Source organism: Meles meles, chromosome 5 (genome assembly GCF_922984935.1).
Source record: "Meles meles chromosome 5, mMelMel3.1 paternal haplotype, whole genome shotgun sequence".
Classification (NCBI taxonomy): Eukaryota; Metazoa; Chordata; class Mammalia; order Carnivora; family Mustelidae; genus Meles; species Meles meles.
Window position 1 is genome coordinate 16,346,571 of NC_060070.1, and position 23,028 is coordinate 16,369,598.

The window sequence follows — 23,028 nt, forward strand, 5'->3', positions numbered from 1 at the left end:
CCTTTCCCCAAGGTGCCAAAAAATAACTTGAGCAACTTTATAGAAGAATGGACCATCTGCAAAGGCATAAGAGCCAGGGGTTGACAGATTATACTCAGAATTAAGTTTTATTTAGAAAATAGGAGTGCAACAATTAAGTACAACAGCCACCATAGGTTGCTTAGCCAACATCTACTCTATACTTCTCCTTTCCCAACAACCCCTTGTTTTGCAGCGGTGTCTACCTCTTCAACTCTTCTATTCACTGTCACGTGGTATAAGGGCAGCATATCCTATACCCACCTGTACTGGTGGATTCTAATTAATCTAAGTCAATCAGGTCATGGCATTTGTAATAAAGTTAGTCCTCTCTGAGATGTAAGAGGCCTCATCAGATTAGAAGTAGGGACTCGTATTCCATGGCTAGAGAGAGACCCCTCTCTTTCTCCTGGTGCAGTTGGACAAGGGAATCTGCTAAACCATTTGTGTAGAGCAGCCATTTTGTGATCATTTAGGGGAACTTGCCAGAGAAAGAAGCCAAGAAAGACGGCAAGCCAAGAAAGTTTCTAAGTCACTGAGTCAATGAACCTTAAAGGACATCCTCCCACAAGAATAGTTTAGTAATTTCTTTTTGTTTTAGCACATTTGAATTGGAGATTTCATCACAGTTGAAAATGTTTTATCTCATAAAGTGAAAAACAAATGGGGGAAAAGATCAATGAAACTAGTAAACCAGGGAAAATATGAAACCTTGGGGATAGTGGGGGACAGAAGATGTAATAATGTGAATGTGCTTTGAATGTTAGGGAAGAAAATGCCTTACATATCTCTCATATTTTCTCCCTGAACATACACTGATCTACTAAAATCAAAATTCTTGAGAAGGTAAGACTTCAATTTGCTCTAAATCTAGAATACATAGTGCTCATCATTTTCTCTAAGTGGCTCACTTGGGAAACAAATTTTCCTTAATCAAGATACCATAGTATTTAATCCATTTACTCAACAATTGCTCATACACAAGAGTGAGCAACAGTAAATAACTTGCTTTTCAGGCTAAAATCTGGTGGCAGGAGAGAGAATTAATCCTCTCTCTGCAATGTAAATGCAAACATTTGATGTTTAAATTGGTGCTCCCACAGCAGAGAAGATTTGTTTAATTGTAAGTCTGAATGAGCTGCCGAGATGTGGTTGGAAATAATTAGAAGAAAAAAGTTTTCTTGGCTGTCTTTCAAGGTGGTCAGAAGAACGATCACGGAGGAAGAAAAATAAATTAATGTGTTCAGTATCTCACAGCAGGTCAGCTGGTCATGTCAACAAACCTTCTTACCATCTGTTTTTTGTACTCGTAAGTGACCCCATGAGCATCATAATCATCTCATTTAAGTCTTTAAAGTTTCTCAGATAGGAAAGCTCATGTTCATAAAAAATCACACAGAAAAATTTGAAATTGTATTTTATGCCTAAGAAATACATAGTTGAGACTGGTCTCGAGGTGAACCAAGTGATAGACCAGCTCATTGAGTTCCAGAGGAGAGAAGCCCTCCATCTCCCACGAGAATCCAGTGCTTTGCTACTCTGTCCTCAGGCTCACTCAACTGTACACGTACAGGCAGAACCAATTTAAAAAGGGAGCACATTCCAAAAGACTCCTGGTAAATGGTTGTTTATTTCTACAAGAAAATGTGTTCCAGGTTCTAATGGTATATATGGGTCCCAGCCATACAAAAAGCCACATAAAAGCTTTTTAACACACAATAATCCTCATTGTGGGATCCAACTGTAGGTTATCTGTGTCTTTATGAAAGAACATGTCTAGGAGACCAGGGGGTAACCCACACTGGGAAGACAAGAAGCTGAAAGGAGGAGGGAAAGGCAAAGATTTCCTTATCTTCTCTCTTCTTCTTTCCTTCAACCTTGCATCACTCATGACTAGCAAATCCCCGGGGATGTAGTCTTCCGATAGGTATGGTTCTCCTTTCTTCTTCCATGATACGTACAGTAACCCCCATGGGCTCAAACAGGCACCTTCCTCACCATCTGTTCACCCCCCTCTCAGCATGCGAGACCCTATCTTCCTGCTCATTCCAGTGCATTCCACCTAAGCCCATGCTACAGAATAAATGAGAACACCTGGGTCTTAGAGTTTCAAAATTTTTAAAACTGGAATAAAATGCAGATGCATAAAACTTCTAAGTGTTATATAATTGTAATGTGTTCCCGTTCTTGCTCTGATGTGTTATTGAAGCTCTCCTGATTCATTCTTATACACGATGACTCATGTCTGTATTACTACAGTTTTATAGCTCATATGCCTGTCTCTAAACTCCAATATCAAGATTCAGGACCCAGTGCAAAATGTGGATGCCACATTCTCTAGGTGAGAAGTTCTCCAGGAGGTGAGGTGTGTCTACAAATACCGGACTTTCAGTTGTCTGTAGGAACAGTGGGGAAGAATATATGTAACAGGAAGTGGCCCTCCAAATGGCCCTAACTGCATTTCAGGAACAGTAGGGGTTAACGAGGCTCAGTTTGCTTGAGGATTTCCTAGGCATAGTTTTATGTCTAACGAGGACAAAATATACTCCCAAATATTTTGCAAATGAACTTGTGGAAAACAACTCTGGCTTAAATTGAAGATTGCTTGCATATAACATATGCTGTGTATATACATAGTTTACTGTCTGAATCCTTATTAGTTCCCAGTCTTTCCCTATAGAATCCTAGTCTTGAATGTTCAAATGTTCTTCAGAAATTTTGAAAAGCTTTTGGGAAAGGGCATTTTGCCAAGAGGGGGATCTTACTAGATCCCAATAGCGGTGTGGGCGAGCCAGCCCATGCCTCTGTTCCTTCTGAGGCTTTCTCAGCTTCGCCTCACAAGCAGCCATTGAGACCAAGGGCACAGACAAAAGGAATCACTCACCAAGCCAGGCACCTGGGGAGATGACCCATCTGTGCAGCTGGGGGAGTAGTTTTCAACTCTTTACCCCACTCCTCAACCCAAGAAGGCAGAAGGTCATTTCCCCAGGGAGAGCTTTTCCAAAGGATTTCACACTGTTCAATTTTACAACTTTAGACCTGGCAGACCAAGGAGACTTTTTTTTGCCTTAAAAAATATATATATATATCTTTAAAGATTGTATTTATTTATTTGAGAGACAGAGAATGTGAGAGCATGAGCAGGGAAGGGTTGGGAGAGAGATAAAGAGAATCTCAATCAGACTCTACACGGAGCACGGAGCCTGATGCGGGGCTCGATCCCAGGATCCCAAAATCATGACCTGAGCTGAAGCCAAGGGTTGGCCGCCTAACCAAGACACCCAGGCACCCCATCCTTAAATAAATATTTCAACAAATAACTTTTTCTATGTACGCAAAAGATCACTCAAATTAGTAATATATATCTTGTTTGGAAATCGTCTTTGTGCAGTGGCACTGAAATGGGATTTTAGAATGGAACACATGTCTTGTCTATGTCTTGTTCCAAATGATTTTTCTTTCACCAATCCTTATGTTGTCTAGCGAGGGGCCCCCAATCCTCCAGTTAAAATGATAAAGTATGGAGTTGTAAAAACCTGCTCTGAATTTAAGGTGATTCAGTGATGCTAAAAAGCCCATAATTAATCAAGCTGTCCCTTCAGTTTGAAAGTGCCACCAGATTTTCATCTCTAAGACTCCTCCTCAGGCATAAAGAACAGCATGGTCCTTCCCACTGGACTTTCCCCAGGGAAAACCTGGTTGGGGGAGGGGAGAAAAAGTGATCTGGACTCAAGAGGGAAAGAAGAATGGTGGAGATGCACCTAAGGAAAAAAAAAAAGATTAAGCCTGGAAAATAACATTTGTGGGGAAAACTAGAATATTTTCTAATTTGGAGTTATTCCAAGAAACACAAATGACCACACATACATCAGGTTTTAAGGGTTTAAAAGATAGTTTTATCAGAAATATTGGATAGTAAAATGGCAAACTTTAACCTGAGATCGTCTTCACATTCAGAGCTATGGACAAAGAAGTTTGGGTTCATTATGTAAAATAGAGGCATTGACCTGGTCTTAAATATCTCTGTATTTAAAACTAACCCAGCTCAGTGATTTCTTATGAATATATGTGAAATTTCTTAATTTTGAATCAAAAAAGTTTCTGAATAGTTACATGTCAGGGACCAGGCTATGTACCATGTGTAAGACCTAGTTCTGCCTTTGAATGACCTCAGTCCATTAGAGCAGGAATTAAATGCCCAAGAAGGCATTTCAAGACAGATTTTTAAGATCACAAAGCAGCGTCACATAATTAAAATTGCTAAATGCATTGTTCAGAGTCTAATTGATACATATAGTAGCTTTGAGGAGCGGAAAGATAAAATCAGGTCAGAGTAATTTAAAAAGGAGAAGGAATTTTAAAAGGATAGATAAGGTCCAGATAATAGTATTACTGCTACTACCTTCCAGCTCTAATTTGAGAGCCTGCCAAGGGCCAGGCTCTCACTATAGTTGGCATTGAACATGCACTCTCTAGACTCACAATGAAACTGAAGTGAGTTTATTGCCCTGATTTTACAGATAAGGATACCAAAACACTTGCTCAAGGTCCGAGGGAAGAGGTAAGCAGAGACACACCCCCAGGTCCTGCTGACCCAGAGCCCTCTTTAAAGACCAATTCCCAGGAGCAGAGAGAGTTCTGGGTGGTACAAAATGCATTTTTTCCAGAACAGGTGACTTAAAGATGAAAAAAAAAAAAAGGTCAGATGTTACAGAGCAAGCAACTTGTCATTGTGAATTTTATTTTTATTTATTTATTTTAAAAAATATTTTATTTATTTATTTAACAGACGGAGATCACAATTAGGCAGAGAGGCAGGCAGAGAGAGAGGAGGAAGCAGGCTCCCTGCTGAGCAGAGAGCCTGACACGGGGATCATGACCCTGAGATCATGACCCGAGCTGAAGGCAGAGGCTTTAACCCACCAGCCACCCAGGCGCCCTGGTCATTGTGAATTTTAGACCCGACACCTGACATAATTAACCCAGCATGTTAGGTGGGTCAGGCTGGTAGGCAGGCTAAACTGGCTCGCCAGTTCAGAAAAATGAGAGAGAAGGAGAATCTGGTCCTCCTGCCCTGATGTGGCAACACAGGTGCACGTGGCATGGCTGGACTGTGGCATTTCACATTTCACAGCAGCCAAGAAGATACTGGACTTGGCCTTGCACCAGGGTATTTACAATTTGTCCTATTTCCAAAATTCCTAAATTTGTGGGTTTGGGCAATGACTTAAATTTCTGAGAGCTTCCGTCTCCTAACATGTGAGGTCCAACTTATGATAATAACTTGCACAAGGCTAAAAGAATTAAGAAAAAAATATACACAGTTGACCCTTGAACAATGTGGGTGGTAAGGGCACCGACCTCCTCCCCAAGCTGTTAAAACCAGCTTATCACTTTTGACTCCCCCCAAAACTTAACTACCAATAGCCTACTATTGCCCAGAAGCCTTATGGATAATATAAACTGTCGAATAACACATATTTTGTGCATGTGCTAAATACTGTATTCATATAACAAAGTCTTCTTCAGGCTTTTTAATGCAGTTGAGTCATGGGGGCATGGATTAAAGGGTGCATGAGGCACTGAAAGAGCCAAAAAGCCCTATTCTTATAATAAGGAAAGCTAGGGAAAAGAAAATCTTGTTAAGACAATAAGGCAAATATGTTTACAGTGGTGTCCTGTAGTTATTGAAAAAAACCTGTGTGTAAGTGGACCCGTGCAGTTCAAACCCATGTTGTTCAAACCTGTGTTGTTCAAGGGTCAACTGTACTGTGTTGCGTGTGGTAAATGGTCAAGTGTTCACTTTTTTTTTCCTTTATGAGGGCTGTGGAAGTGGAAAAGAAAGGATGAATAGATGGTGACGTAAATTTCGTGAGATTTGGTGACCAAAGATATGGGGGCTTGGGGTGGGGAGTGGGGAGGAGGGAAAGAAGTGTTGAACATGCATTTAAAATGAAAAGCCTGCACAAAAATATCTTTATTTCCTCAAGTAGGAATTAGGAGTTAGCTTTAGAAAGGTAACTGGGAGATCCCCCATTGAAAACACCCAGAGAAGAGTTAGAACTAAGGTAGAGGGCGAGGGCTTAGGAAGAACAGGAAAGCAGGAAGTAGGACATGGCGGTCATTTGCCCAAGAGCCTGGTTGTTCTACTATTCCATTTCTGAGGACCTGTGAATTTGCTCAACTGTTTGTCTTTGAATGCCCATGCTTTAGAAATCAAAGGAACATATATGAAGCTATAATGTTTTAAGAAACCAGACCCCACTTTTTTTTTGAGACAAAGAATACTAAAAGAAAATACTCTACTTAACACAGGACTTCAGATCAATTGCAACTCCGTGTCTTTCAATTTTAAAACACAATAACTGCTTTAATACCCAGCTTCACTTTCAAAAGTCTTTATCATGAATGTAATCTTCGTCCAGAACAAGCTTTCCAGATGGCGTAGAAAAGCCATCATGGGGAAAGACAATAAAACACACATTTCTACAGGGCGTGTATCTTGGAAAACGCGGCTGCAGTAGAGATGGCTGGGGTCTGGAATGAGACTGGAAGAAAGGGGTGGAGGCCGAGGTGGAGGGGATGTCGGTGGCATCATGCAATCCCCAGGAATGCGGGCCTTGATTCCTGCCAGTCATGGTGGATAATTCTATTTTTCCTGACTTCTTACACTAGGCGAGCCTGGCCCAGTGCTTCTATAAGGTTCTCAAATTTGAAAACGTGTTGTCTGTTCCAGACACTGGATTCATTATCTCCAGCTGTTGAAAGCAGATCTGGCACTACTGAGTGCATCTGGTTCTTTTGACATTTTATGTGACAGCTTTTTCGTGCCTATTAGATGGTCCCTAGGCAAGCCCCTGGCAGGCCTGGCTGAGGTTTATCATCGACTGCAGATGTTAAGAACAAGAAACCTCCCATAATCCTCCGCGACCCCAGACTTCATGGAGATCTGATGGTCTATCTGCTTTCTAAAATACAACAGTGACCTGCACCTAGCTGTACAACAAGTAAATAACTTAGGAAACTTAATATATCAAAAGCAGAGCTTTGAAATATATAAAGGAAAAACTGATAGAGTTCAAAGGAAAAACCAACAACCCACTAACACAGTGAGAACTCTAGAACGGCTCTCTCAGAAAATGACAGGCCCAGTAGCAAAAAAGGGAGGATCCTGATGATCTGAATAACAACAAAAACTATTTTTAATTAATAACTTCATACCCAACCAACAACAAATAAGCACCATTTTCAGAGGCACAGAACATACACAAGCGAATGCTTTATAATCTTCGGATCACGTTTCTAACCTCTTGGGTATAATATATTTCTGATACCAGTATTTATCACATGTTGCTTCACAGAAAGATTATTTGTTAGACATGCCTTCCCTTCTCTGCCTCACTTTATAACTTCTCCAAGGGCAGAAGCCTTGTCTTTTTGCCTTGCCACCCCTCACAACACTCATCGTCTTATCAGTGGCATCTCCATACAAAGTAGGCACTCATTTATGAAATGATCACCAGGACACAGGTCCCTTTGAGCAATGTATCACTTACAACTTCAGCTAAGTCACTGTATGCTACTTCCAATAATGTGTTGCATAAGGAGTCCTTTAGGATCTATCAAATCTTATTCGACTGGTGGTAGTTTAATAGTGAAAGATCTAAGGAAACTTTCTTCCACATTAGACTTTCAGATGACTGAATGTCATCTTTGCTGAACCACGAGCCAGTGCTTAGCTAAATGCTTCAAGATGCCCCACAAGTTTTATGCTTGGGACATTCAGGTCACTCTGAGGGGAGAGCAGAACGTGAGGAGGGATCCCTACTGAGCACACCCAAGGTCTGGCTCAGTTACTAGATAGGCAGGTGGAGTGTACAGAGCTGTGGTGCAGGCCTTGAGCTCCAGAAATGTCCCTTCTCCTAGTTCCTCCCACAGGGACAGGTCACAGTTAGGACTTCAGTTCATCTATATTTCTTTTTCTTTTTTTTTTTTTTTTAAGATTTTATGTATTTATTTGTCAGACACAGAGAGACAGAGAGAAAGCAAGAGAACACAAGCAGGGGGAGCAGGAGAAGGAGAAGCAGGCTCCCTGCTGGGCAGGGAGCCGCATGTGGGGCTCGATCTCAGGACCCTGGGATCATGACCTGAGCTGAAGGCAGATGCTTCACTGACTGAGCCATCCAGGCACCCTGTATCTGTATTTCTTTCTACAACCGATTTCTGTGTTTGTGTTCCCACACTTGACTTTACATCTGTATTTACCAAATTACGTTCCACAGAACAACACAATTAATAGATTTAAAAGTCCTAAGACCAGGTGGGGGCTGTGGGGAGACATTCCATGCCTCAGAAAGTTTGAGAAAGCCTGCCTGCAGCCCCTCCTGGTTGAAAACAGCTGATTCAGAGCAGCCTGGTAAAGGCTCTGCAGAAAAAGGAATTCATAAACGTCGCTTCAATCCCAAACTTACTTGACCACAGAGCCCTCCCACCCCCCTCCTTATTTTTGACAGGAACCTATTCCCATAATTCTACAAAATCGAGGTCATACTGTCCTGAGAATCCCCTAATGCTCAATGCCAGGAAGAGGAACTTGTTCCTCATTCCAAAGGTCATCCTTTCATGAGAAAACAAGTACTTTTTTTTTTTTTTTAAACTAATATCCTTTTTTTCTTGAGAATGGTTGGGGAGCCTTTCATACCTTCCACCATCTCTAATGAAAGATCTACAAGAAAGGTCTTCTCCTCCTCCACCCTCCCCTTACCCCTAAAACGGTGTCTAATCTCTATACCAGCTTAAACTATGCAAACTCCTGGAGATACTTTATAAAAAACAGTTTTAAATTTTTGACTGTGGTAAAATACACCTAACGTACAATTTCCCACCTTGGCCATCTTTAAGTGTGCAGTTTGGTAGTGTGAAGCGCATTCACACTGTAATGCAAGCAACCTCGAGAATTCTTCAATAGAAGATTTTTTTTTCAATGGGGGAGAGATATCCACTCTGCGGGCAGAGTCAAATCGGTACCTCTTTCCGAGTGCTGTAATTTTGTGCCTTATTTTTGTAACCACTATGTTTAGCGATAACACTTTTAATCTTCGATTATGCATTAAAAAATCATTTTCCTGACACCGATTCAGGGGATTTTGCAATGGAAGAAACGGAAGGAGAGCATCTCAGTGACTTTTTAAAGATCCCATACCGCATTAAGTCCCTGTTCTCTAGCAACGTGCCAAGAGTTGAGCCGGATGCGTGTATTATTAACACCGTCTAGCTCAGGACAACAAGTTCTATATTCACAACGTGAATCATTTATGCTGCAGCCACTGATGCCCCTTCTATCAGCTGCCTTCCGACAAATCTATCGGCCCTGAGTAAGACACTTACCGGGCCTTGGGTACACAGTGGCAAGGACACGGGCAGCACATGGAAGGGCTGGGCAGAGCTGAGCACTCCCTGAGCATGCCTGCCTTGTACTGTTTGTAGGTCCTAGGGGTTAGAAGCCTGATATTTTAATCCTAGAAAGCCTTCAGCTTCAAGACTTGACACTTCTGAGGTCCCACAGAAACAGCTACCGACCTAGGCTCAATGTGCATGCCTCCCAGGAGGGCAGGAAGAATGTTCTGATGGGGAAGCTGGACAGGAGAGCTGCTCACCCACCTGGGAAGAGCACGACCACACGGCGGGTCCCAAAGGCACCCTCCCAGCAGTTCTGGGTAATGGCAAGTCTGGCAGGGGAGATCTCTCATGTCAAGTCTTTGGTATCTCCACCAAAAAGTACCCCATGTCCTGGGCTTTCCCCTGGGTATGCCTCTCAGCAGCTCTGCCCCCCACACTTGCATCAGAGGGCGGGTGAAACCCTGAGCAAGAAGGCACAGAGAATGAAATGCAGAGGCAAGTTTATTCAGAAAAAAGTTAGGTACATGGGGGTGTGTGTGTACGTGTATATTTGGGGGGGGTGACTTTAAAATGTAGTCTTGACATTGAATTTCTCTCTCTCTCTGACACACACTCATGTCACATCAACAGAAAAATAACACATTCCAGTTTCCTTGTGGTCAACAAACCCTGTGAAATAGACCCACACTCCTCTGATTTTTCAATAAACTAGGACCGTCTAACCAAGTACTATTAATTAGAGTCGGTTGATTCCTTCTGCTTATAACCCTAGACTTAATGTTCTCAACAGCTGGGGAGAGGAGCACCTTTTTCTAGAATTCCCTTGCTTACCTAGCTTCATGTGATTAAGTGGCATCCAGTGGCATATACTGGCTTGTTAATCTCGAGAGGACAGCTCTTATCTATGGTTAGCGGGTGACGGTCTGGTAGATTACAATTTTATATTAATGTGCTATATAGATTTTTGTGTGCGCACCCAGACACTTGCCAGTCTGAGGAGTGGAGGGTTAGCAGCTCAATTAGACCCCAAAGCAATTTCAGAATACTTCTGAGGTTCAACATGGCTTTTCTAAAGGAGAACATTAGCTCTTTCATTCTTTGAGCAAATATTTGAGCTTCTCTTATGTCTGGCTTTTTTCTAGAGTATAGAGCAACGATCAAACAGACAAAGTCCTAGCTGTCAGGGAGCTTATCTTTGAGTACCTAGTTTGAAAAAAGTTCTTGAGACATGCAACATACTTACTTTCAATCAACAAGTGACTTTCAGAAGATAGTCTGGACACAATCTATATAGTCAGTACTGTTGAAGGCTAACAAAAATATTTTCTTCAGAACCAGATCATGGCTTCAGACACAAACAGAACCAGATCAATCATGGTAATTGAAGATGTTGTATACTCAGTAATAGAGATCAGCAACTAGGGAAGAACTAAAATTCTAGAACCCCACGGCAGCGAGGAGGCAGGGAGAGCCACTGTTCTCATGAACACATACCAGCCCTCCCACCCCTGGCAAAAACACTTGTCCGAAATGGACCAAAGAAGCCTGAGTCAAGGCTTGCTTTCCCTTCCCTTATTTTTCTGTATCCTATTACAAAGCAAACAGATATCAACGGAACTCTTGAGGGAAAAATTATTTATTTTACTCTAGGAAAATGGTGCAAATAATCACAGCTACTTGACCTAACAACATGTCACTTCTTTTTTTGTAGCTAGAATGGTATCTCTCTCTGATAACCAGACAAGTCCATGGGCTCATTCACAGAGAAGACAATCATTTCTAAAAATTGATAATTACTTCTCTTTCAAAAAAGAAAAAAAAAAGCATTCAAATGACTGAATGTCATGTACATAGAGGGTACCCGGCTGTGACTCAGACTTTTGTGGGCACTCTGGGCCCTTCCTTAGTAAAAAAGACCCAAAATTGCATTTTATGACTGAATTGTTAGAAAGAAAAACATCAACCAAGCCAAGCCCCATTATCATACACTCACTATCATATTCACTTATCTCTTGCTTTTAAAAGAAATTAAAATTAAAACATTTTCTTTTTTTTATTTAAGATTTTATTTATTTATTTGACAGAGAGAGACCAAAAGTAGGCAGAGAGGCAGGCAGAGAGAAAGAAGTGGGGAAGCAGGTTCCCTGCTGAGCAGAGAGCCTGATGCAGAACTCGATCTCAGGACCCTGGGATCATGACCTGAGCCAAAGGCAGAGGCTTTAACCCACTGAGCCACCCAGGTGCCCCAAATTAAAACATTTTCATGGGTCTTTAAAAATCGCATGGATCCTGGGCACTGTGCCTAATGAGTAAGTTAGCTCAGGACCACAGACTCCTGATTTTTTTTTTTTTTTTTTTTTAAGTAAGTTCCATGCCCAGTGTGGAGCCCAATGCAGGACTTGAATTCACAACCCTGAGAACAAGACCTGGGCTGAAGTCAAGAATCTGGACAATTAACCTACTGAGTGACCTAGGTGCCACCAGGCTCTTGATTTTTAAGCTACTCAGCATTCTATCGTAAGTTCGGTGAAAGATCTTCTGGGACTTTATTGCCAGCAAAGAAGATCTGCAGCAAGAAAATCACTGTTTTTACCAGTTAACAAAATATTGATGAATTCTGAACTCTGACACAGCAAAGTCATCTTTACTCCATTAAAATACCATTTGTCCTTGTAATAACTATGAGTACGTCAAGAAGAGTAATGCAGTGTATCAAATATTTATGATTCCAATAAAGCATTATTATTTTGCTAGTTAAAGGCAACAAAACTCTAACCCATGGCTACACTGATGCTTTTAATTTTTTTTTTAACTATTTGGTTAAAAAAAAGGCCTGGTGTAAATTTTAAAGTATAAAGTTATGAGTAAAAAAATGATGTTTATGCTTAGCCAACTGAGTTTCTTCACCTTTGCTATGCTTCTAGTAAGCATTTGATATATCATTAAGCAACATTAGCTCAACGTTCCACATCTTGACCAATAGCTTATCACAGGGTCAGAGGATGATCAAGTACTGAGGAAAGAAGCAAAGTAAAATAATTGCCTTGACTTAAAAAAAAAAAAGCTTGCCCCTTCCTTCCTTTGCCTTTTATTATTCATTGTGGTTTTTCAAATACTACCATGACAAAATTAGATTGAGACTTTAAATCTTGAAGAAAGACTAGAAGTTAAAAGGACAAGAAGTACTTTTGTAGCCAAAAAAAAAAAAAAAACATTTAAAATATTACCTAAAAGTCCAACTCATGAATAGCTGAAGGCCAATGGGAAGAAAGGACTCCAAATTGGGTCATGCTGGAGGCTTACTCTTCCTGACTTTATTTTTATTGTTCACGTATATATATATTCAAAGTTTGCATTTTCTTTTATATGTCATCTTATGGTTACCATATTTGTTATTCTGGCTCACAAAATAGTTGAAAGCAAGAAAAATTTTTCCCTTGGGGTACTTATTCAAAAATACCTAAAAAACCTGTTATGAATATATTAATCTTTTAACATATTTCATAATCAAGTGACAAAAAAAGAAAATAGCTCACTTTTACCATTGAAGCCTTTCCAAGTGTCTGCACTCAAGCCTCCCAACGTCTGTCTTCACCTGCAGTAGAAACATAAAAATTAACTTGCTTCTTATTACTTTTCCAGAATTATTTCAGTGGAACATGGATGACATGTCAGGACTAATTCTCAGTGCCAGAAGGAACACTGGCTGCAAAAAGGCCAGCATTTTCTGAGGAAAATGCCACATCTACACTACTGGTCTGGAATAGACCTATAACAATAATCATAACAATTTAAATAAAAAACAAAAACAGGATGTGGTATTAGGAAAGTTACTGATGTTCAATCCCTGATTTTCCCTTTCCCTTGAAATCCACACAAAATTCAAAAAAAGATGTGAACTTCCAATAGCACTAAAAACTAAGTTCAATGACCATGGGGGCCCTGGGTGGTTCAGTAAGTTGAGCGTCCAACTCTTTATTTCAGCTCAGGTTATGGTCTCAGGGTCATGGGATTGAGCCCTGAGTCGGGCTCCTCACTAATCATGGAGCCTGCTTGGGATTCTTTCTCTCTCTCTCTCCCTTTGGCCTCCCCCTGTGCTTGCACTCTCTCTCGCTCAAAAACAAAAACAAAAACAAAAACAGAAAAACTAAGTTCAATGACCTCCCAGAAGCTGGGAAGTTTTCCTTCCTGGAGAAGAGATGAAAGCAGGAGGAGAGTGGGTAGTTCTACTCAGTCTCAACCACACTATCCCTATCCCTGAAGCCCAAGTCATCCATTGGATGAACAACTTTCTAAGGTCATGGGCACTCTATCCCTGATTCCTCTCCATGGCTGTATCCCATAATTCGTCCCCCTTTCTATCTCTGCAAAGTAGCTGGGGGGTGGGGGTGGAAGTCCACAGGGGTGATATTTACATCTGGTAAAATTTGGGGGTGTTTTTTTTTTTCTGGTCACTATTTTTAAAAAGAAGGAACCACAGATATTTCCATGTCTATAGAGTTTTAAAGGAAAAACCAAATGTGTTTAAGAAACCTATCAGCTGGCTTTGCCTGAAATCTGTCTATGTGGTATTTCACTCTGTAATGAACCAGTGACTGTTTTTAAATATCTAAATCACAAATTCCTGTTTTTATTTCTATTTCTGCCTTTCCTGTATTATATTTATTACTGATTTCAAGCTTAACTAAATATGTATTTCACTTCTTTATTCTCCCCAATTTAAAACAAAACAAAAAACCCAGCCAGTTACTAGTGCCACAATAAAATTACATTTTTTATCCCTCATATGCAAAACAAAATTGGCTCACTTTCATATCTACCCCCACTTATTTCTCCACTTTTTATAACATGATCTAGAACTTCAGACTAAGATGGAGCTAATTATTGTAGTAAAGTTTTTTAAAAATAACTTTTCAAAACTTTAGAAGTTTTCACTCTATTTGGACTATTCTTAGAATAATTTGCATACCTTATCCCTTGTTTACCTGCTTTTAACACTTTCCACCAGTGCTACTATGTGATTACTTTTTCACTCCTTTTTATTTTGATTCATCCCTCAATCAACTGGAATATTCTTAAGTGTTTACCATGAAGATAACTAGCTGAATTACTAAAGGAATATATCACAGACATGGAAGAGATTAAGGATTGAGTATATGTGGGATGCCTGTGTGGTTTAGTGGGTTGAACCTCTGCCTTCGGCTCAGGTCATGATCTCAGGGTCCTGGGATCGAGCCCCACATGAAGCCCCACATGGAGCCCCACATTGGGCTCTCTGCCCAGCAGGGAGCCAGCTTCCCCCATCTCCCTGCCTGCCATTCTGCCTAGTTGTGATCTCTCTCTCTGTCAAATAAATAAATAAAATCTTTTAAAAAAATGAATTGAGTGTATGTAAAAATATCCTTGTGAATAATTTAACATCTTAATAGAAACAGTTTCTCAGATACATTTAATTATTAAAACTGAACTGTAAACATAAAAGCCACAGAACTAATGAATAGGGATTAGTGTTAGGATTAAATGATTCCCAAACTACATAAAAAGCTCTGAGCACATTGAACAGGTGAGGTTACCCAGTTTGTTTGAAGAAGCTAGTATAAGGCTGATAACCAAACCTGGTAAGACACAAAGAGAGAAGAGGCTTGTTTAACTTAGATAAATAAGGCAGAAGAATATTAAATAAAATGCTTAGAAAATTTCAAGTATATTAAAATAATGACACCATGGTATAAATTGGGCTTATTCTAGAAACATTATACAAATAGATCCCTTGTGCTCTGTCAATAAGTCACAAGAGGCTAACACATATTAATATGTTCAAAGATGCTAAAACATCAGGACTAAACTCAATGCCTATATTTGATAACCTCTCTGAAACCTAGAAATCAAAAGACCATTGAGCACGATTTTTAAAAAGATCTAAAAACAACAGGGATGCTGGGTAAGAGTAGGTTAATTGTCCAATTCTTGGTTTTGGTTCAGGTTATGATCTCATGGTTGTGGGATTGAGCCCTGGGCTGGGCTCTGTGCTCAGTATGGAGTCTGCTTAAGATTCTCTTTCTCTCTCTCTGCCCTTCCCACCCTGCATGCTCTCTCTCTGAAATAAATCTTTTTTAAAAATCTAAAAACGACAACATTTTTGTTAAAGAGTCAATCATAAAATGTGCTCACAGTGCAATATGAAAGGAAGGGAACAGGCCAAATCACTACCATCAGCAGGTGACAAGGTTGAATACCCAGAAAAGTCAAGAGAAATATCTAAAAAAAAGTCTAGAGGAAATAGAGAAGGTACCATAAGATTATTTGAAACACAGTGCATAAAAAGCAATGGTTTTTTTTTTTTTGTTGGTGTTTATTTGCAGCCATGACCAATCACAAATAAATGAAAATGGAGACAAGTCTGAAAATAGATCAGATTCAGAAAAATGATGCTTACGGTAAAGAATCTACATAAAGCACATTTAAGGAAATCTTTAGGACAATGATTTCCTCATGAGAAATGATGAAAAGCACAAATATGCATTTTTAGGAAAGGAGAAAAGGCAGTACTTAGCCAGGAAATTCAATATGAGGCAAAACAATGTATTTATAGTTTTAGTCTGAGATGGTCGACCGCCTGTATGAGAATATGAGAACAGCAAGAGACTTTTACAACCAGAGATGCTTATTTATAGGTGAATACTTGAGGGCCTCAGAGGCTGTTCTATAAATTCAAGATGGGATTTCTAGAAAAAAAAAACACATTAAGAATATTTGATTATCCGGCCTTAAGTACAAAACCCACTCAGGGAATTAGAAACAAATAGAATTTGATATTAAAAAAAAAAACCCTAAAAATATCATTACACTTTCAAAGGTTGGAGAAGGATTGTAAATAGCCATTGATGTTATATTTGTGAAAAGAAAATGCTGATTGCACGTCACTGAATCACGCTAAAACAGGTCATGTTTTATTGCTTTTGGCCACAGAACAATGCTAAACTTCTGGAATACATGCGAGGTGATGCTTAAAATAAGCTATAAAGGCAAAATACAAGTAATGTGAGTTTGAGAATAAAAATAAATAAAATGTCAGGATTGGACTTATAAAAAGGAGACAGAAGTCCAAAATAGGTCACCATGTCCTTTTAGCTACAGTGTCTAAAATGAGTTTATCTTTAATGTTAAACAGAGTGAGGAGACTAAATTTTAATGCCCTGAAAACAACTACATAATCAATTCTAGTTCATCAGAATGAATGTGAACGAAAATCATACACAAAAGGGGCCAACTTCACTCTTTATGTGGAGGACACAATAAAAGCCCTGTTCGCTCGCTTTGCAGAACCGTAATACCCAGTGACTTGTAAAAGCAGCTTTTAATGGTCTGAGCAGGCATGGCTTAAACAAGTCACAATTCAAAGTCATGTCAGATAAAACACTGGTACTCATGAAAATGACTTTGCAAAGACCCAAAGCATAAACATTTCCCCTATAATGTAAACTATTTGAAATACAGGAGCCCCAGAGATCTGTACATAAGCACAAAATTTCTTATCTTGATTTCTTCGGTGAAACACATGAACTTCACAGAAGAAACAAAGTAAGAGTAGAGATACACATAAGGGGCTACTGGAAATCATGAGACTTCAGACCAGTGTAGACCATAATGTAGTTAATACTAGTAAAGCCAACAAAGGGCCAATCTTCCAAAGTTCCTCCCATAAGTATCCAGAAAGTATTCCTTTTTAGTCCCTCTCCCTAGAAAATATTTTTTGAATCAGTAACACAAATGGTCAAATGGAAAAAAACAATATTTCTGAAGCGATAGGCAACGGAACCATGTAAATCCAAAGGGCATCTCTGCGTTTGGACTAGAGTTCGGCTTCTGCGCCAGACCTACCTCCCTGGAAGGCCACTCCACATCGGTCCATTCTGATTTGAGAAGGCGAGATAACCTCTGACTCTAGGTCCGTGCAACATAAAACACTTTTTCTTGCTTCTACCTGCCCTGCTTTGAGTTACCTCTTACCCTTCATAGACTGTAAGCAAGTCACAACAGCTAGTGTAATTCGAGCCTTCCCAAGTCGGTTGCTGAAAGTGAATGAAGTGTTCCCGAAGCCCAACATCTATCTACCCTCCTTGCAGCAACCACATTAACATTTTCTTCTCCTTTACCCTCCTCCTAGCTCTTGCGCTCCGAATGATGTTAATTAGGCTAAGCTGTTCCTAGTTCTTTCATCCCTTGATTACTGTCCTTGGTTCATGAATAGGACATGGCCCAAGCAGACCAACCAGGGTCAAGGAGACCTAACCTGGGGTATTTTTTTTTTTTTCCCTTTTTATTTATTTTTTCAGCGTAACAGTATTCATTCTTTTTGCACAACACCCAGTGCTCCATGCAAAACGTGCCCTCCCCATCACCCACCACCTGTTCCCCCAACCTCCCACCCCTGACCCTTCAAACCCTCAGGTTGTTTTTCAGAGTCCATAGTCTCTTATGGTTCGCCTCCCCTCCCCAATGTCCATAGCCCGCTCCCCCTCTCCCAATCCCACCTCCCCCCAGCAACCCCCAGTTTGTTTTGTGAGATTAAGAGTCATTTATGGTTTGTCTCCCTCCCAATCCCATCTTGTTTCATTTAACCTGGGGTATTTTATGAAGATCACCAGCAAAACAGACTTTTAATTGCTTCTACCAGCCACAGACAAGGGGATTTAGAACCAGAGGTACTAAGCCGGCCATGCTTTCTCCCACTCAATGTTAGGTTTGCGAGATTCCTCCATGTTACTTGGCTGACTTGGCGGTGCAGTTCACTGCATTTCATCAGATACTTCGTGGCATATATACAGGCTTCACTGTCCGACTTTTTTTTTTTTTAATTATTTATCCATTTGACAGAGAGAGATTTCAAGTAGTCAGAGAGGCAGGCAGAGAGAGAGGGAAGCAGGCTCCCCGCTGAGCAGAGAGCCCGATGCCGGGCTCGATCCCAGGACCCTGAGATCATGACCCAAGCCGAAGGCAGAGGCCCAACCCACTGAGCCACCCAGGCACCCCACTGTCCGACTTTTAGACTATTCCCACTTTTTCCTCCCTCTTACAAGCATTATTGTACATGCACCTTGGTTTCGTGTTTCTATCTGGTATTTATCCGAATTGGAACTGCTGGGATATTCATTATACACATGAACACTTTTGGGTAATCCCCCAGAGTGACTGTAACACTCTGCCCACAGTATATGAGACTTGATTTTGCTTCAAATTATGGCCAACACCTGATACGAAAATATTTTAATTATAGCTATTCTGGGTAGGAAATTGTATTTTTGTGGTTTGAAATTGTATTTTCCCAATTACTAATGAGGTTATATATATTTTCATAGGTATGTTCGCCATTCATATTTCCTTCACTGTGAGAAACTCGTTCATGCATTTTGTCCTTTTTACTATAGAATTATCTTTTTCTAGTTAATGTGTTGGAGCTCTTAATATATTCTCCAATATGAAAATTGATATGCCTGTTTTAGATTATGGCTTATCTTCAGTCTCTCTCGACAAACACAAGTCTTAAATATGATGCTGTAATATATATCTCTTTATGGTGTAATGATTTTTGTGTCTTGTTTCAGTACCCCCAAGGACATGAAACTATGCTATCACATTTCCAACAAAACTTTAAGATTGTGTATTTCACATTTAAGTCCTTGATGCACTTGAAATTACTATGCATGTTGTGAGGCAGGGATCTACTTTCATTTTTTTTTTCCATAAGGATAACCTATTACCCCAGTATCATTTATTAATTTATTCTTTTCATTAATTTCAAATTCAGCTCTGTCACATATAAGGTTTCAATATAAGCAAGGGCCTGTTTTAGAACTACTGTTTAAGATTTTATTTATTTATTTGTCAGAGAGAGTGAGAGAGAGAGAGAGAGAGAGTGCAAGCGCACAAGCAGACAGAGTGATAGGCAGAGGCGGAGAGAGAAGCAGGCTCCCTGCCGAGCAAGGAGCCCGATGCAGGACTCGATCCTAGTTCCCTGGGATCATGACCTGAGCCAAAGACAGCAGCTTAACCGACTGAGCCACCCAGGCATCCCATCAGAACTACTGTTTTACTGGTCTAATTGTTTACCTCTATTGTCAAAATCATGTCTAAAATACTATGGATTTATAACAATATAAATAACATCTCTAAATCCTTCTACCTGATTTTTCTTCATGATTCTTTTGGCTATTTCTGGATCTTTGTTCCATATAAATTTTAGGATCAATCTAAGTTCCACCAAAAACTTATTGGATTTTGTTGGGATTGCACTGGACCTGTATTTGGGAGAATTGCCATCTTTTACCCAACCTCCAGTTGTTTAGATCTTTTAAATGTATCTTTCAATAAAGTTTAAGTTATTTCATTTTTTAAAATTTTTTTTTTTTTTTTTTGACAGAGAGAGATCACAAGTAGGCAGAGAGGGGCAGGCAGAGAGAGAGGGGGAAGCAGGCTCCCTGCTGAGCAGAGAGCCCGATGTGGGACTCGATCCCAGGACCCTGAGATCATGACCTGGGCCAAAGGCAGTGGCTTAACCCACTGAGCCACCCAGGCACCCCTAAGTTATTCCATTTTTTACATAAAAGTCTCACAGATCTCTCATCAGATATATTTTTAGGAACCTTCTTTTTATTATTACTGGTGAAGACACCTTTTAAAAATTGTATTTGAGGGGGCGCCTGGGTGGCTCAGTGGATTAAGCCACTGCCTTCGGCTCAGGTCATGATCTCAGGGTCCTGGGATCGAGCCCCGCGTAGGGCTCTCTGCTCCTCGGGGCGCCTGCTTCCTCCTCTCTCTCTGCCTACTTGTGATCTATCTCTGTCAAATAAATAAAATAAAATCTTTTAAAAAAATAAAAATTGTATTTGAAAATATGCAGAAAAGTATTATTTATTATATTTGTCTTCATATAGAGCCAAGTTTTGGTTCTGAAATGCTATATGTACGTACACATACTTGTTCAGACATAAGGAAGAAAGCCCAGTAGCAATGGAATTCACAGTAGAAACTGGTTGATCAAGGTGGGAAGGGAATGGGGAGAATTAAAATAATCAAACATTTCAGAATAGAATGTTAAACAATCACCTGAATTTTTCATTCATGCAGGTAATTACTTAAATATCTTAGACTTGGTTTTTAGTCATTCATTCAACAAGGGTTTAGGATCTATTATGTACAAACATACACTTCTATTCTCAAAGAGACCTCCAAAGACAGACTCTATAGCTTTCCTTGCAAGCTCAAGTCAATTTTTATTTCTAATTTGACATGTCTAATCGGTCATTCCTTTCTTTGAAAGAAATACAGTGAGTCTCAACCACTTAAAAAAAAAAACCCAAACCCTAGAATTTGGAAGTGGAGATTATGGATAAGGGGTAAAAATCTTTCAATAGCTACTATTTATTGGTTTCCTCCCCCGTCAGTATACCATTCTTACCTACAATTTGATTAAATTATGGCGGAGCGCCCGACACGTGCCAGGGGCAGGGTTATTAAGTGAGTGAAGGACAGTGTCTCCAAGAAAATCTCCTATTACGAAATGGGCATGTTCTTGGGAACAACTATACACATCAAGCAATTTGATGTAAGTTGAATTATTTTCAGTGGCATTTTAACAGATACATCAGGAACAATCTGTCAAAATGAAGGTTCCGCTCACTCAACCCCATGTTGTGTACCAGGTTGCCTATCTTCTCAGGCATGGCATGCAGCTTATCAATAAAATTTAGAAGTGAGTTGAACTCTTAAGTCAAGTTCAGTTTTTAGTCTGTATCAATTCCTAGCACCCACAGGATCACACCGCAATACTAGACAGAAAGGATTCAAGTGAAGATATAGTAGGCTGATACTGGATACTTGCCAACTCTGAGCTCGATTTCGTGGTAAGTTGGCTGTGAATTTTTTTTTTTTAAAGGAAACCAAAAGCAGACAGAAAACAAAAACTGTGCATACTAGATTTTGATGGCCCAGACCTTAGATTCTGTCACTTCCTGTTTTGTTTTTGAAGAGACCAACAGTTGGCACAATTATTGACCGAAGGATTGTTAATTCTAATACTTGGTCAGAAATCAGGAGTTCCAGCACATGACCCCTTCCTCCTATTTCCCCCTATGTTCCTCTCTTTTCTTCATTCTTACAACAAAGTGGACCTCTGAATAAGGAAAGCTGGCCAAACAGAACTGGGGATTTCAACATCATTCTCTTTTATTTTTTCAGTGTTAGAGGGGACACTGGGCAAAAACGTGAAGTCGTGAATGATTCTTGAATGAATGACCTTTATTCGAGTGCTGTGAAAGACACTAGGGTTACAAAGAGAAATACTGAGACTTTGCCTGAGATGGCAGGCATTGGAGGGATGCGTATCAGTGAACAGATTGGATGGTAACCATGTTTCAAGTGCTACTGTACAGCTATCCACACATTCTCAACTCACTACCCTATCACCCTGGCAACCCACACTACTCCTGAAGCACTTGGAAGGCATCCAACAGCTCAGCACCAACTGGGAACCGGGCACAGGTGCTGACGGTCCAACAGTGACTGGCACAGATTCAGTCCTTAACCTTGCAGACCTTCTAGCCAGGGGATAAGACAGGGCTGGGGAGGGAGGGTCATCGATTTGGCTAACATCAAAGCCCAGAGGCAGCTGCAGTTACACAGTGAGCTCTCGAATGCATAAAAGCAATACAATTTTAATATTAAAACTTGGGCTTGGTAACACATCAGTGAAGGGCTACTACAGATAAGGCAAACATTTCCAAAGATCTTCAAGTCCAGGCATAAATAAGAAGCAGGAAGGTGACTAGGCAAGTTGTAAGATTTGGCAGATTCTGTATTTAATAAAATGGAGGAATCAGGGAAATGGATAAGCATTTCTAAGCAGAAAAATTGAGTAAGAAATACCTTCTGTATGGATTAGAGTCCATGAGCCTCCTTGAATCTAGATCTATAACTGGAGCGACTGAGATGTGTTAGCAAGCAGGGAAAAATGAATGATGTTAATTAACATAGAGAAATTGCCCAAAAGGAACAGAATTCAGATGGCTGTGGTTTCTAATGCTGGAATATTTTATAAGTAAAATTGATTTTAGTATAAGGAAACAGAAGATACCATGTTTCTTATACCAGTTATTTAAAATCTAGTATTTGGAGAGATAGCTTTAGAAACCTGAACTGTGGTTGCCTGTTTATTTAATGGTGCAGTACAGAATTTTTTTTTTTTTAAACCAGGCTTCTGTAAAAACACTACTTTTATTCAGGCAACATATGGAAAAAACTGTTACATCATTTCAGAATGTTATATTTAGAAAGGTAATTTCCTTTCACTGAAGGTCTTTTTTTTTTCTAACCTTTCCACATCAGTCAAGAGAAACAGGCTTTGACTTCAGTTTTTTTAAAAAGTGAACTACCAAACATATCAGGGAGTTTTTATTTAACATCCATCTTGAGGATATTTCAATGAGCTTTCAGGTTCAAGGAGGAAAAAAAAGGAAACATGCATGTGGAGGGAAGACTTCCAGTAAAACATTTTACAGTTCCTACCAAACAGTGACTTATTCATCTACTTGTTCCTTGCCATTACAGCAACTA

General features: G+C 39.9%; 1 protein-coding gene across 3 annotated transcripts in view; it reads right to left on the reverse strand.

The window, feature by feature from the left end:
* The window catches only part of PLEKHG1 (pleckstrin homology and RhoGEF domain containing G1), a 220,602-nt gene that overhangs the window by 151,234 nt on the left and 46,340 nt on the right, over window positions 1-23,028 (reverse strand). Inside the window, exon 2 of one of the 3 annotated variants that reach the window (XM_046004915.1) lies at window positions 12,960-13,012. The exons of 1 other annotated variant lie outside the window; for it this stretch is intronic. The gene's annotated coding sequence lies outside the window, so the exon portion shown is untranslated. Of the gene's footprint in view, window positions 1-12,953; window positions 13,013-23,028 lie in introns of all 3 variants that reach the window. One more of the 3 variants, XM_046004914.1, reaches the window with a different exon arrangement.